This window comes from Neomonachus schauinslandi, chromosome 16, assembly GCF_002201575.2.
Source record: "Neomonachus schauinslandi chromosome 16, ASM220157v2, whole genome shotgun sequence".
NCBI lineage: Eukaryota > Metazoa > Chordata > Mammalia > Carnivora > Phocidae > Neomonachus > Neomonachus schauinslandi.
The window spans coordinates 4,569,853-4,583,382 of record NC_058418.1 but is presented as its reverse complement, the minus strand read 5'-3'; the positions used below and the strand labels follow the sequence as shown (position 1 = coordinate 4,583,382).

Here is a 13,530-nt window from a genome sequence, read left to right as displayed (position 1 = left end):
ATTCCTCCTTGGAGACCAATCTTTGAATTTTTCCTTCTCTGCTTTCAGGGCGCCTCCCCAACCAGACACACACAACTTCTGCTGGAGCAGAAAGAAAGAAGAAAAGTGTGACACATGGACCTGAAGCTTCCAGATTCACGTACAGGAGACCATGTTACTCCTCCTTGAGCCAAAGCCTACACTCAGCTGTCTTCTATTCATGGGAAGCCCTCCAATTAACCCTGGCTGCACCTAGAATCGCCTGGAGCATTTAATTAAAACAACACTGTTGTTCCCACCCACACGGCTTGACAGAATCTGGGCTGGGGGGCACCGGATATGATCCTTTCTTGAAACTCCACACATGATCCTATTGGGAAGCATTTGGGAAGGTGACCAGGCAAAAAGCAATAATGGAGGCCATGTTTCATATTCCGATTTAATCCATGCCTTGTCCACTGATCAGAGTTTCTGGAGATTTACACTTTCTCCCTCTTTCTGCTACACGGAGGGAGACAGTCTTAGAAATGGAGTTTTCCCTTAGAAATGCCAATGCCTCTTACAAAATAACCAGACTAGGTTTCAGAGCTTTTTCTTTGCTGTTTCCTTTCTTTTTTTTTTTAAGTTTTTATTTACTTATTTGAGAGAGAGAGAAAACACAAGGAGGGGGAGTAGCAGAGGGAGAGGGAGAAGCTGACTCCCCACTGAGCATGGAACCCATTGCGGGTTCGGTCCCAGGACCCTGGGATCACGACCTGAGCCAAAGACAGGCGCTTAAGCGACTGACCCACCCAGGCACTCCTGTCTGCTCTTTCTCTAAAATACCCAGCGTAGGGGCACCTGGGTGGCTCAGTGGGTTGGGCAGCTGCCTTGGGCTCAGGTCATGATCCCGGAGTCCCCGGATTGAGTCCCGCGTCGGGCTCCCTGCTCAGTGGGAAGTCTGCTTCTTCCTCTGATGCTCTCCCTTCTCATGTTCTCTCTCACTCTCTCTCTCTCAAATAAATAAAATCTTTAAAGGAAAAAAAAAAACCCAGCCTAAAATAATCCTTATGCTAAAAAGACATATTTTGGGGTGACAAAATGTGCTCCTTCAGTAGGTAACTATTTATTTTCTTTTTTTATTATTTATTTATTTTGACAGAGAGACACAGCGAGAGAGAGAGAACACAAGCAGGGGGAGTGGGAGAGGGAGAAGCAGGCTTCCCGCTGAGCAGGGAGCCTGATGCGGGGCTCGATCCCAGGATCCTGGGATCATGACCCGAGCGGAAGGCACATGCTCAACGACTGAGCCACCCAGGCGCCCCGGTAAATATTTATTTTCATAACTACCTGCAACACAGTTTTCCAAAGTGAATGTACATTTTTTGATCCCATCAGCAATATATGAGAATTCTAATTCCTCAACACTCTCTCTGAAATTTGGTGTTAACCTTTTTATTTTATCCATTCTAGAAAACACTGAGTAGTTTCTCATGGTAAAATATGAAGTGATCTTCCTACAGTTGTCCTGGTGACTATTTGAAACCGCTTAAAGCATAAAGTTGAACAAAAATCAGAATGGCTACATTAAAACATCAGCAAGCCTTGATATTAAACGAAGGATCCTTTTTCCCCTCTTCTGCAACCCTCCGCTCCCCACTTTGGCCTTTTGTTTGGGGCACCTGGTTCCACCCTGAAAACGTGATGAACAAAGCACGCAGCAGAGACGCACTTCCCGGTGAAACCAGCTAGATCCTGTAGGTATTTCCCTACCGAAATCCCACCCCTGCCTCTGGGGGCCCTTGCGGTTTTGAAGGCCCTGACCCGCCGCAGCCTCTCTTGCAGGCAAAGCAATAAAGCAGTTGTTCCTCTTTATCCTCAACTCTTCACGTTCTATTTTGGCCTCGAAGCACGGAGCTCAGCGTCACAAAAGACTGAGATCCTTCCACTTGCAGTAACAGGATCAACCCGGAGGACCTTTTTTAAAGTTGCTTTGAAGCCATGCCAATGCCCTTCCAACTCAGTAGTCTTCAAATTTTAGCAAGCACCCTTAGCCTGTGTTATTGATTAATCAAATCTTCCTTTTGTATATCTATAGATCATGCATTTTTTACTTAGAAAGCCTTGGGACTGAACTCTCTTGCACAAGCTTTCCCTGGGGGACCAGTACATATCCTGCAAGCACCTCCTTAATGTCTACAGGTAGCAGGCCTGAGTCTGCATTCAATCAAAAAGTGTTACAGGTTACTCTGTTCCCCTTTCTACTGATTCACTGTCCTAAGGTTCCTTTAAAAGTCTTTGGGCTGGGCAGAAACATTAGAGTTGGCTTCTGGACAAGACTCCCACCTTCTTCCCAAGTGGCCAGCCTCCTGAATAAACCTCATATTCCTTTCTAATTAAAACTCATGCCTTGGGGCGCCTGGGTGGCTCAGTTGGTCGAGCGACTGCCTTCGGCTCAGGTCATGATCCTGGAGTCCCGGGATCGAGTCCCGCATCGGGCTCCCTGCTCGGCAGGGAGTCTGCTTCTCCCTCTGACCCTCCCCCCTCTCATGTGCTCTCTCTCTCTCATTCTCTCTCTCAAATAAAAAAAAAAAAATCTTAAAAAAAAAAATAATAAAACTCATGCCTTGTGTATTGGCTTTTCATGAGACTGGCAGCCAGGGTGTTTCGGTAACAAAATTGTCGTGGGATTGTTGAGTACACCCATCAGGAAATAATGATTGAGATGTTTTATGGTGCAGCTTAGTAAGTTTATTCAAGAAGCATGGGACAGGACCTAAGGGCAGAAAGAGCTCCACGTTGGCTCTATGAAGCTGGTGGTTACATGCTTAGTGCTCAAGAGACAGGGGTCATGTAGGGAGTATTAGATCATAAATGTTTCTTTTTTTTCTTTAAAGATCTTATTTATTTCTTTGAGAGGAAGAGAGAGAGCTGGCGGGGAGAAGAGCAGAGGGAGAGGGACAAGCAGACTCCATTCTGAGCACAGGCCTAATGAGGGGGCTGTCAATCCAAGGACCCTGAGATCATGCCGTGAGCAGAAATCAAGAGTCAGATGCTCAACCCACTGAGCCACCCAGGTGCCCCAATCATATATGGTTTTTTTTCAAATTTCTACTCATAAAACTACTTCTACAATATTTCTCTGGCGCTTATCATTCAGTTTGATATTAACTATGGGTGAGATATACGGGCAGTCTTGAGACCCTTTAAGAATGTACCAACCAGCACATATTTGATCCTTCTCAAAACTGTGCAGGCTATAGGTCAGCCTTCTGGGTTAAAGGTGAATATTTTTCTGTTTCTGTCTCTCATCATTTCACCAATGACCAATTTTTAGTCCTTCAATTTTTAAGGTTGTTGAAAGATGAAGGGCTCATCTTCTGTAACTTCTTCAGGGTGACAGGGGTTGTAGACATGTCCCTACATGTGGACCGAAATTTGTCACTATCTGTCCCTACATGTAACTATTACAGAAGGCCATTCTTGTAGAATCCAGAGGGGACACTGGGATGAATTTGTTTTGAGCTGTAAACATCATCTGTTCGGCTGGGTGAAAGAGACAGGACTGCTTGCATATACCTCAACAATGGAAGGGAACAAAGCAAAAGAAAGAACACATTACAATTATTACTGTAATGAAAAATCGGAAGAGCAGTGAGAAGACCCTTTAGGGTGACCGTAATCCACCTCTCCACCAGGAATTTAATCAATCAATAAGTGACAGTGTAGGGAGAAAGAGAGACAAATCAAGAAACAGAGGCTTAACCAGAGAGAACAACCTTTGGGTTACCAGAGGAAAGGTGAGTGGGCGGAAGGCTTAAATAGGGGAGGGGAATTAAGGAATGCACCTGTCCTGATGAGCATCGGGTGATGTATGGAATTGTGGAATCCTTATATTGTACATCTGAAACTAAGAAAACATTGTGTGTTAACTGACTGGAATTAAAATCTTAAAAAGTCGGGCGCCTGGGTGGCTCAGTTGGTTAAGCGACTGCCTTCGGCTCAGGTCATGATCCTGGAGTCCCTGGATCGAGTCCCGCATTGGGCTCCCTGCTCAGCGGGGAGTCTGCTTCTCCCTCTGACCCTCCCCCCTCTCATGTGCTCTCTCTCATTCTCTCTCTCTCAAATAAATAAATAAAATCTTCAAAAAAATAATAAAAATAAAAAAAATCTTAAAAAGTCAAAAAAAAAGAAAAAGAAAAAGTAAAAGTGGTGGCAATCCATGAAAATACTGATGTATCTTTATAATAACCAAAAGCCACAAGTAGAGAATATTAGTTCATGTGGTTCAAATAAAGAAAACTTCCCAGATAGCAGGAGAGGTTAGCTAACTCTTTCCTAAAGGGCATTGAAATGTACATTGGCATTTCTTGATAATTACTTCAGGCCTGAAAATTATGGAAATTATTACACCTACGTCATTATATCAGAACAAGAATGCTTCTTGAATGCTTAAAATCTGTATTTTGAACAAGGATCCCACAGTGGATTTGAAATGCTTAACTTAGTCTCTGTGTGATCTAAATATATTTTAATGAATAGTGAGGTGCCTGGGTGACTCAGTCGATTAAGCAACTGCCTTTGGCTCAGGTCATGATCCTGGGGTCCTGGGGTCCTGGGGTCAGGTCATGATCCTGGGGTTCCCTGCTCAGCATGGAGTCTGCTTCTCCCTCTGCCCCTCCCTCAGCTCATTTTCTCTGTCTGTCTTGCAAAAATAAATAATTACAAGGGGGGGAAAAGAATGCTTCTTGAATGCTTATAATTTTTATTTTGAACAAGGATCCCTCAATGGATTTGAAATGCATAACTTAGTCTATGTGTGATCTGAATGTATTTTGATGAATAGAATATAATGCTTTCTAATGTGTTAACACTGATATGTAATGAATGATGTATTATCCGGCCACCAATAATTACCTACCTCACCTTATTTAAGAATGTAGACCACATACAGTATCTATCACCATTTGGTAACAGAGTGACATAATACAACTAGTAATCCGTTTTCTCAGTGGCCTCACACTTTGTATGATATAGTTATATTTCCCACAGTTTATCTGTTGCGTCGTTTTCTCCTCCTTGGAACTCTTGGGACATCAGGATAGATAGAGTACAGATTATATCAGGGGTATTATTGGCAGTTTAGGTAAACTCCTCCATGATGGTGCTACTTGGCATCCATTTTGTGTAGTCAGGTGGTTTGCAGGGGACTTGAACTGACACAAGACATTCTCACTAGGGCATCCCCTAAACAACGCCCTGCAGAGTCACAAGTCAATATAACTTCTTAAACTGACACCTCAACCACTGCCCTTGCGAACGACCATCTCCCCTGGCACCTTAGGTATTCCCCGTGTGCACACTTTAGAGAAGATCCCCGCAGAGTTTACCTAAATCTGTTTAAGTTTCAGTGGCTCAATCTGGACTTACCCAGGAACTCCCGAGCACTCCACCCATGGATCCTAATAAAGGATTGAGCCCATGTCATAATGGAGGGGTTCCTTTGATGCTTAAATGAAGTGAATTTACACACATGGCAGTACCTGGGGTGTAAGAGATACCCCTTGAGTAGGAGGAAAATATTCCAACATGAGGCAAGGCATGAGAGAGAAAAATTCCAGGAAGAAGAACTGTGTGAATTCTGCATGTGGAGAGGGGACACCTGTTTCCAGGTTGCATACCTGACTCTGAATACAGAAAAATACATTGTATTTCTTTTATTTTTTTAATTATCCCCAGTTCCTCTGCATCTCCTCAATTTCATTCCTAACTCCATATTCATCTCAGACAATTTTTTGCTTGTGTTGTGTCTGGAGTGTTTGCACTGACCTCTTAATTGAGATTAGAGGGATGCAAGGCCAGTGGGCCACGGATTAATTCAGATATTAAGCCCTGAGAGGGATGTGAAAATAGGTAAAACATGATGATGGAACACTCCCTTGAGAGAGAGATAAGACCTATTGCAAGCACCCCTGGAGAACTCTTTTGAAATGTTGGGAGGGAACTGGAGAGAGCCTGTAGTCACTCCAAAGTCCAAGCCAGCTCCTAATGGAGTTATCTGATAAAGAAACGTAATGGAAATGGAGACTTGGCCACTAGGATGAGTTTCTGAGGATCAGGGAATTCCTATTTTTCTTCATGATTGAACTGCATTCCTGGGTGTTACTGACAAGCAGATGCTGTTGGATGACTGAGATTACCGACCTTCCTCAGGCCTAGACTGGTGGCAGGGGATAGTGAGGAGGTATGAGATGATGGAAATGCTGTAGACAATTGCTTTAATATGTCACGTGGCAGAGTAGATGTTGGAGATGAAGAAACCTTCGGGACACTGTAATAGGCAGGATCAGCAAGCCATGGGCTGTGGTTCTACAAAGTACTAGTATCCCAGGTGTATAACCCCAACGTAGGTTTGATCCACTATAGATGGGTGATCTTCAGGGGCTGATTCATAGCTGACAGGTACCTCCCCCATTTCCACTTACCCCATGATAGGGTTGGTAATCACCTGCTCTGGGCTCTGTGCTTGTTACCGATTAGTGGAGTCCCGGGTCAGCGTTCAGAGACATTGAGCATCTCTGCTTCAACGAGTCCACCAATTTTTGGCCAGAAATCACCATGGTCTTTCACAGCCCTTGCTGTTCTTACACTCATCCTGCTAGGAGTGGAAATAGGATTTCTATCAGGTGTGGCATCCAGTGCAACGAAGTTCGATAACAGGTTAATCACACTGAACATTATTACAATTGAAATATAATAATCCATTTCAGGGGCGCCTGGCTGGCTCAGTCAGTTAAGCGTCTGCCTTTGCCTCAGGTTTTGATCCCAGGGTCCTGGGATCCAGCCCCACATCAGGCTCTGTAATCAGTGGGGAGACTGCTTCACCCTCTGCCCCTCCCCCTGCTTGTGTTCCATCTCTCTCTCACTTTCTCTCTCTCTCAAATAAATGTTTAAAAATAATAAAAATCCATTTCATTTTGTAGCTGTGAGCTTGTGTTCAGCTATACTAAGAAAGAGTAATACTTATAGAAAATACGATGTATATTTTATTTTAGGTTCACATGAATATGTAGGAAGCCCGTGTCTGATAAAATGACTTAGACATCATGTGGGTTACACTCTTTTTTTGTTTTGTTTTTGCTCTGGTATTATCCATATGCAGCCTTGTGCTCATCTTTCATCTCTCATGGCCCCGAAATGGCTGTCCCACCACTAGGTACCAAACCATGATCTCAGGGCTGTGAGATCAATTCCACAGTGAGCTCTGTGCTCACCTGGGAGTCTACTTGAGATTCACACCCTCCGCCCCTCCCCCAGCATGCGTTCTTTCCTGCGCTCTCTCTCTCAAATCAGTAAATAAATAAAATCTTTTTTTTAAATGTAGAATATGCTTAACCCAGATGCACAAAGATTTCATTTTGTATGCAACTAGAATGCTAATTTTGAGGTAGGCAGGTACAGATGTTCGAACCTGCACTTGTGTTATTAAGGGCTTTTTGGAAAAATTTGGAGGGAGTAATAATTTTCCTTTAACATTCAAGATTATTTTATCTGGACTAAATTTCAAATTGACTAAGAAATATTACAGGAGAAACAAATCCTAAACTATAATTACATGCACCCAAACCCCATAATGAAAGTGAGATCCATAGAAATAACTAATGCAGATTGTTTTTATGCTTTTTAGAAAAAGAGAAAATACATCTGTGAGGATTTGACAGAATAAGGAAAACCTCTTTGGGCCTTCAAATAGTATGGAATTCTGAACGGAATTTGGGTAGTGGTAGGAAAGTAGTGAAAAGTAACAAGGTTTGTTCATGCAGACTTCTCAGCTCTAAATTCCCTATCCCTGGTGATAAGAATACCTCTTTACCTTTCTGTGCAGGAGAAGTTTCTATTACTTGGCACACTGTGTTCCTCCTTTCTGGAGACAAATGGGGGTCAGAGTGTTGTTTGTGCATTGGCTCCTTCTTAAGTAGCTTTTATTTCAGAACATTCAATACGACATGGGGCACATATTAGGGCAGCCTACCATTGTCCCCAACACAAACTCAGGAGGATGAACTGACAATCCACCATAGCAGGGAGATCAGAAGCCTAGAACCCTTGCCGTCCATGGCCCTGCCCAGATCCAACATCTTCTGAAGATTTTCCAGGTCTGGCCCCACTCTGGGCTCCCCCCTCACTGAACAAATTAAAGGAGATCAAAATTTTGTTTGGCTGCTTATTCCCAGTCTAAATGTTAGGTGCTCACTTTTTGATGAAACCCCCACAGATACATGGGAGCAGAGAACTGCATGTTTTGGTGCCTAAATTTCTGTCTTTCTTATTAAAGTCAGTGCTTCTTGTGCGTATGCATTCAGCACCTTATTTTCCATTTATAAACATTCAGTTATTGCTAATCGTTTATAAACAGTAAATATCCATAGATATTGTGACGTTATACCTTGAAAATGATTTCACCTCTTGGATGTCGAGCCAAAGGATACCACCAAGCCAAAAAAGAGGAAAAGACAGGTTTTACTTGCAACAAGTAAAGAGAACACCAAGGACATTTCCCAAACTAGCTCTCCAAACAACAAAACTGGGTGAATGTTAAGCTAAGGGCACATACGTATTTATCAAGGGGCCTGGCAAAGGATCTTTCAGTATAAAATCAGTCAAACGTCCTCCTAAATGGACAGAGTCTAGGTCCTAGTTGATTGAAGTCACAGGACCTGCAAGGGTGGCCATCATGAGTTCTCTGGCTCCTTCAGTCGGTTACTTGGGTGCTCCTAGGGCTTTAATTCCCACCAAATCCACTGGAGACTCTGTATTGAGGCAGTCTCTACTTTGGAAACAGCAGTGCCAGGTTTACCATGGATTTATTGTCTCTGATATGGTTAGACTATCTCCTGGCCTGGTAGTGGCTGTTTGTTTTTACATTCTTTTGCTGCCATGCATTACTGGTGTTTATTTTTCTGCAATTTTGACATATTGCAGGACATTCACCGAACAGGTACTTGGGGAGATAGTGCTGGCGTAGAGCCTAAAATAGATGGGGGGCTAAAGTGACTTCTCTTCAGTTAAGAAATCTTTGTCTTGTCTTCCTTTTCCTGTGGGCCCTTAGCCTTATCTGCCTACAAAATGATTACCAAAAATCAAGCTAATGAACATATCCATCACTCCATATAGTTAAGATTTTTGTGTGGTGAGAATGCTTTAGATGCGTTCTTTCTTTCTTTTTTTTTAAAGATTTTATTAATTTAATTTAGGGAGAGAACATGAGTGGGGAGGGGGCAGAGGAAGAGCGAGAGGGAAAGGGGGAGAATCCCAAGCACAGTCTGCCCACATGAGGATCCATCTCATGACCCTGAGATCGTGACCTGAGCCAAAACCACGAGCCTGACAGTTAACCGGCTGAGCCACCCAGACACCCTTTAGATGCATTCTGCTAGCAAATTTCAAGTGTACAATACATTAGCTATGGTCACTGTGCCATACAATAGAACTCCAGTATTTATTCATCCTATATAAGTGAGCCTTGTTATATTTAACATTAAAAATAGAGACTGCCAGTCATTTTTCCACCAAAAGATGGGTTTACTCAGGAATAAGGAGAATTGTAATTAGGAACATACAAGCTGTGCTAAAACCAAAGGCAAGTCCAGGGAACAAATAAGGGGCATGCTTTTTCGAGGAGATACGGGGTAAGTTGAGAAGTCTGTTACAAATAAAAGTCCTTTGTAGTAAAAGGGTAGTTTGAAGGATGGTGGGTCTTCACTGGTGAGGCTGCTGCCTGGGAGCCATAAGAAAAGCATCTCTTCCTCTGGCTGGAATAGTAGACTATAATCTACTTCCAAGGTCACGCTTGTGTAAGGTCAAGACCTTCCCTTCTGGTTGACTATAAGTGATAAGGCCTGAGAGCTCCCCCTGCTGACACCTCTTGACTCCATTTTAGTCAGGGTTCCATTTACTAACTCAATCACCTTTTGACCAACATCTCAACATTTCCTTCACTCTCACTTGATGGCAGCAAACATTCTAATCTTCACTTTGATGATGTTAACTTTTTTCTTTTAGATTCCATGTGATTTCATACAGTATTTTTTTTTCTGGCTGTGGTTTATTTAAATCAACCGAATATCCTCCATTTCGTGTGGGCCAAGTTCAGGCTGCTCCGTGATGGGTCACTTTGGCAGAAAAATTATTTTGACTTAAAAACCAATCAAAATCCAGCAGATTCAGGAAAAGTCTCTTCCACCACCATCCCCCCCACTACCTAAAAAGAATTTAGAGAGAGAACCTGCCCTAGGATGAGAGCTATCCCCATATGTAACTACATTATGATATAAACTAGGTTTGAGAAACAGGGAGGAACCTAGTTAAGCCTGTTTGAGGAAAGTTCTCTATAGCCTATTGTTTTTGAGTGGCCCAGAGAGTATTTGTTTACCAAATATTTCCTCTTTTTCTTCTTCCTGTGAATTGCATTTTTTCCCTTGAAGTGCCCAGACTTCTACCTTGTTCTTTTTCCTTCTTCTCTTCTCCTCATAGACATATATACCTTACTTTGCCCGTCTTTGCAACTTTCCCATCTGTGTGGAGTATCCATATGTACAGTTTAAATTTGATTTTCCTGTTTTCTCATGCCAATTTTTTAGTCAACAATGAGAACTTCCTCTTATGTTTCAGTTCATGCTTTTGTATAATCTTCCAATTGATATTTAGCTTCTATTTTATACAATCAACATTAAGAAAGAAAAAGAAACAGAAAGGCAGGGCCCAGCATTTACATTGTCAGAGAAAATGTGAGATACTTAGTACCAAGTCCTAAAGTATTATGAGGATTAATTCACCTACGTGTTCCTGAGGTCCAAGCACAGCACCATGGATCCTATGTGTGTGCACAGAGTAAAAGTCAATACATACTGCATTAATAATGTATCTATGTTATTTTCCAAATACAGACATTCTCAGACTATAACTGTTCCAAGCACTATAATGGCTACCTATGTCTAACTCACTGACCTATGCTCTCTACTTTAAGGCTTGACTAATTGTAGCTTCTTTGAGATTTCAACTGACCTCTGATGCTAGGGAAACCAGGAACCCAATGTTTCTAAAAGATCAAGCTTCACCATGCTAGAAAGTGGCCTTCCCTGAGTCCAGTGAGTCTCCTTGACATCATATTGGGAATGATGAAGCCCTGTAGCCCTGCTTCCCCTGCATGTTAATGCTCACTATTCCTGTGTGCCTCCCCCTTAAACACTTCCTGCATGGTCTCTGACTTTGTAGATTAACTGTGGACATGAATCTACCATGCTGCCCATTGGCCAGCCTCCCGAACAAAGCAACTTTTCCTTTCCAACGGTGAAAATTAGTCATGAGACACTTGTAAAATGGAGGATTTGGGTGGGAGAAGCTCTCCTGCCCTCCATTGGTAGTCATTTGCAGACCCAACAGGAAAGGATGGACTTGATCTTGCTTATGGATACTAGTTCTCTATTCAGCCGAAGGAGGAGACACTTATGTTTGAGAAATACTTTCCCTCCTCATGGGCATTTGAACATAAACGGACTGATTTAATGAGAAGTAATTTAACCATCTGAGCCACCCAGGCGCTAATGGGAAGTAATTTAGAACTTCAGTGGCCATTACTGGATTCTCTGATGTTTCCAAAAGGGACTTTTATCAAAGATGAGTTGGACAGCCATGGTTCTAAAATTGACAAAACTAAATGGGTTTCTACTTTTTGTTTTTAAAGATTTTTATTTATTTATTTGACAGAGAGAGACAGCGAGAGAGGGAACACAAGCAGGGGGAGTGGGAGAGGGAGAAGCAGGCTCCCCGCTGAGCAGAGAGCCCGATGCAGGGCTCTATCCCAGGATCCCGGGATCATGACCTGAGCCAAAGGCAGACGCTTAACGACTGAGCCACCCAGGAGCCCCTAAATGGGTTTCTATTTTAATTGGTATTTTGAAGGTTTCAACCCCTATAAAGAATGTGGTATTTCCAAAAAAAAATTTTAAAAGAATGTAATATTTCCCTCATTACAACATATCATTTTTCCAATAAATAAGGTAAGCAGATAATTACAAAGATGAAAAGGCAGATAATTACAAAGATGAAAAAAGCAAATGGGGCACTTGGGTGGCTCAGTCAGTTAAGCATCTGCCTTCGGCTCAGGTCGTGATCCTGGGGCCCTGGGATCGAGCCCCAGATCGAGCAGGGAGCCTGCTTCTCCCTCTCCCTCTGCTGCTCCCACTGCTTGTTCTGTCTCTCTCTGTCAAATAAATGCATAAAATCTTAAAAAAGAAAAGAAAAGAAAAGAGCCAATGTAAAGAATTTGCTGAACTTTAATTTTTGCTCAGACTTCCCTTGACATCAGAGTACACATACTTGTGGAGAAACCCAACAAATGCAGACAATATGGCAAAGCCTTTAAACAGAATGACAACCTAAGTAAACACCTGTGTATGCACACTGGGAGAAACTTTAAAAATGGAAAGAATGGGGGCGCCTGGGTGGCTCAGTCGGTTAAGCGTCTGCCTTCGGCTCAGGTCGTGATCCCAGCGTCCTGGGATCGAGCCCCACGTCAGTCTTCCTGCTTCTCCGTCTCCTCCCGGCTTGTGCTCTCTCTCGCTAGCTCTGTCACTATCTGTCTCTCTCTCTCAAATAAATAAATAAAATCTTTAAAAAAAAAAAAGTAAAGAATGCGGCAAACCCTTGTCTGGATTTCAAGTCTTCCTTGACAGAAGACAATACATGCAGGGGAGAAACCCTACAAGTGTAGAGAATGTGGTAATGTCTTTACCCTGAACTTAACACTTACTCAACATCAGAGACTGCATAGTAAATGCAGATAAACTTGTTTTAAATATACATTTTGGGGAAAAAAACAAGTTTATAAAGGTGTAATAAAAATGGCAATCTCTGTAATGAAAAAAGAAACCCAAATAAATTTCAGAGCTTCACAGCAGAATGTACTAAGCCTATATCACTTTTTTTTTTTTTTTTATACCACTTTTTAAAACATTAACCTGGTCCAGATTTTTAGTGGAAACTTGCAGGATTCTACATCTTTTTTTTTTTTTTTTTTAATGTTTTATTTATTTATTCATGAGAGTCAGAGAGAGAGAGAGAGAGGCAGAGGCAGAGGGAGAAGCAGGCTCCCCACCTAGCAGGGAGCCCGATGCGGGACTTGATCCAGGACCCTGGGATCATGACCTGAGCCGAAGGCAGACGCTTAACCATCTGAGCCACCCAGGCGCCCCAGGATTCTACATCTTATGTCATGATTTTTTTTTTCCTTTACACCAATGGAACCAGGGTGAGTTTGAGAGGTTTTTCTCAGTCATCTGAATGTGGCCACCTGTTGGTCATAATTTCTAAGTGGAATCCCAGAAACCTTGGCAGCTTTAAACATTTTCTCCATGGCTTTGGACTGAGACTTCTTTTCTAGTTTCAACGAGAGTCCAGGGGTGTTTCCATTGACAACTGTAGCCCCTTGAGTGGCTTCTAGGCTATCATCAGTCCGAGGACTCCAGGCGGGCAAAGCATTAAGCTACTGTCCCACATTCCATTGCCCCCCCC

The 13,530-nt window shown here is 42.7% G+C and overlaps 1 pseudogene; it reads left to right on the top strand.

The window, feature by feature from the left end:
* LOC123323244 overlaps window positions 1-13,530 on the top strand; it is a 190,387-nt pseudogene that overhangs the window by 166,889 nt on the left and 9,968 nt on the right.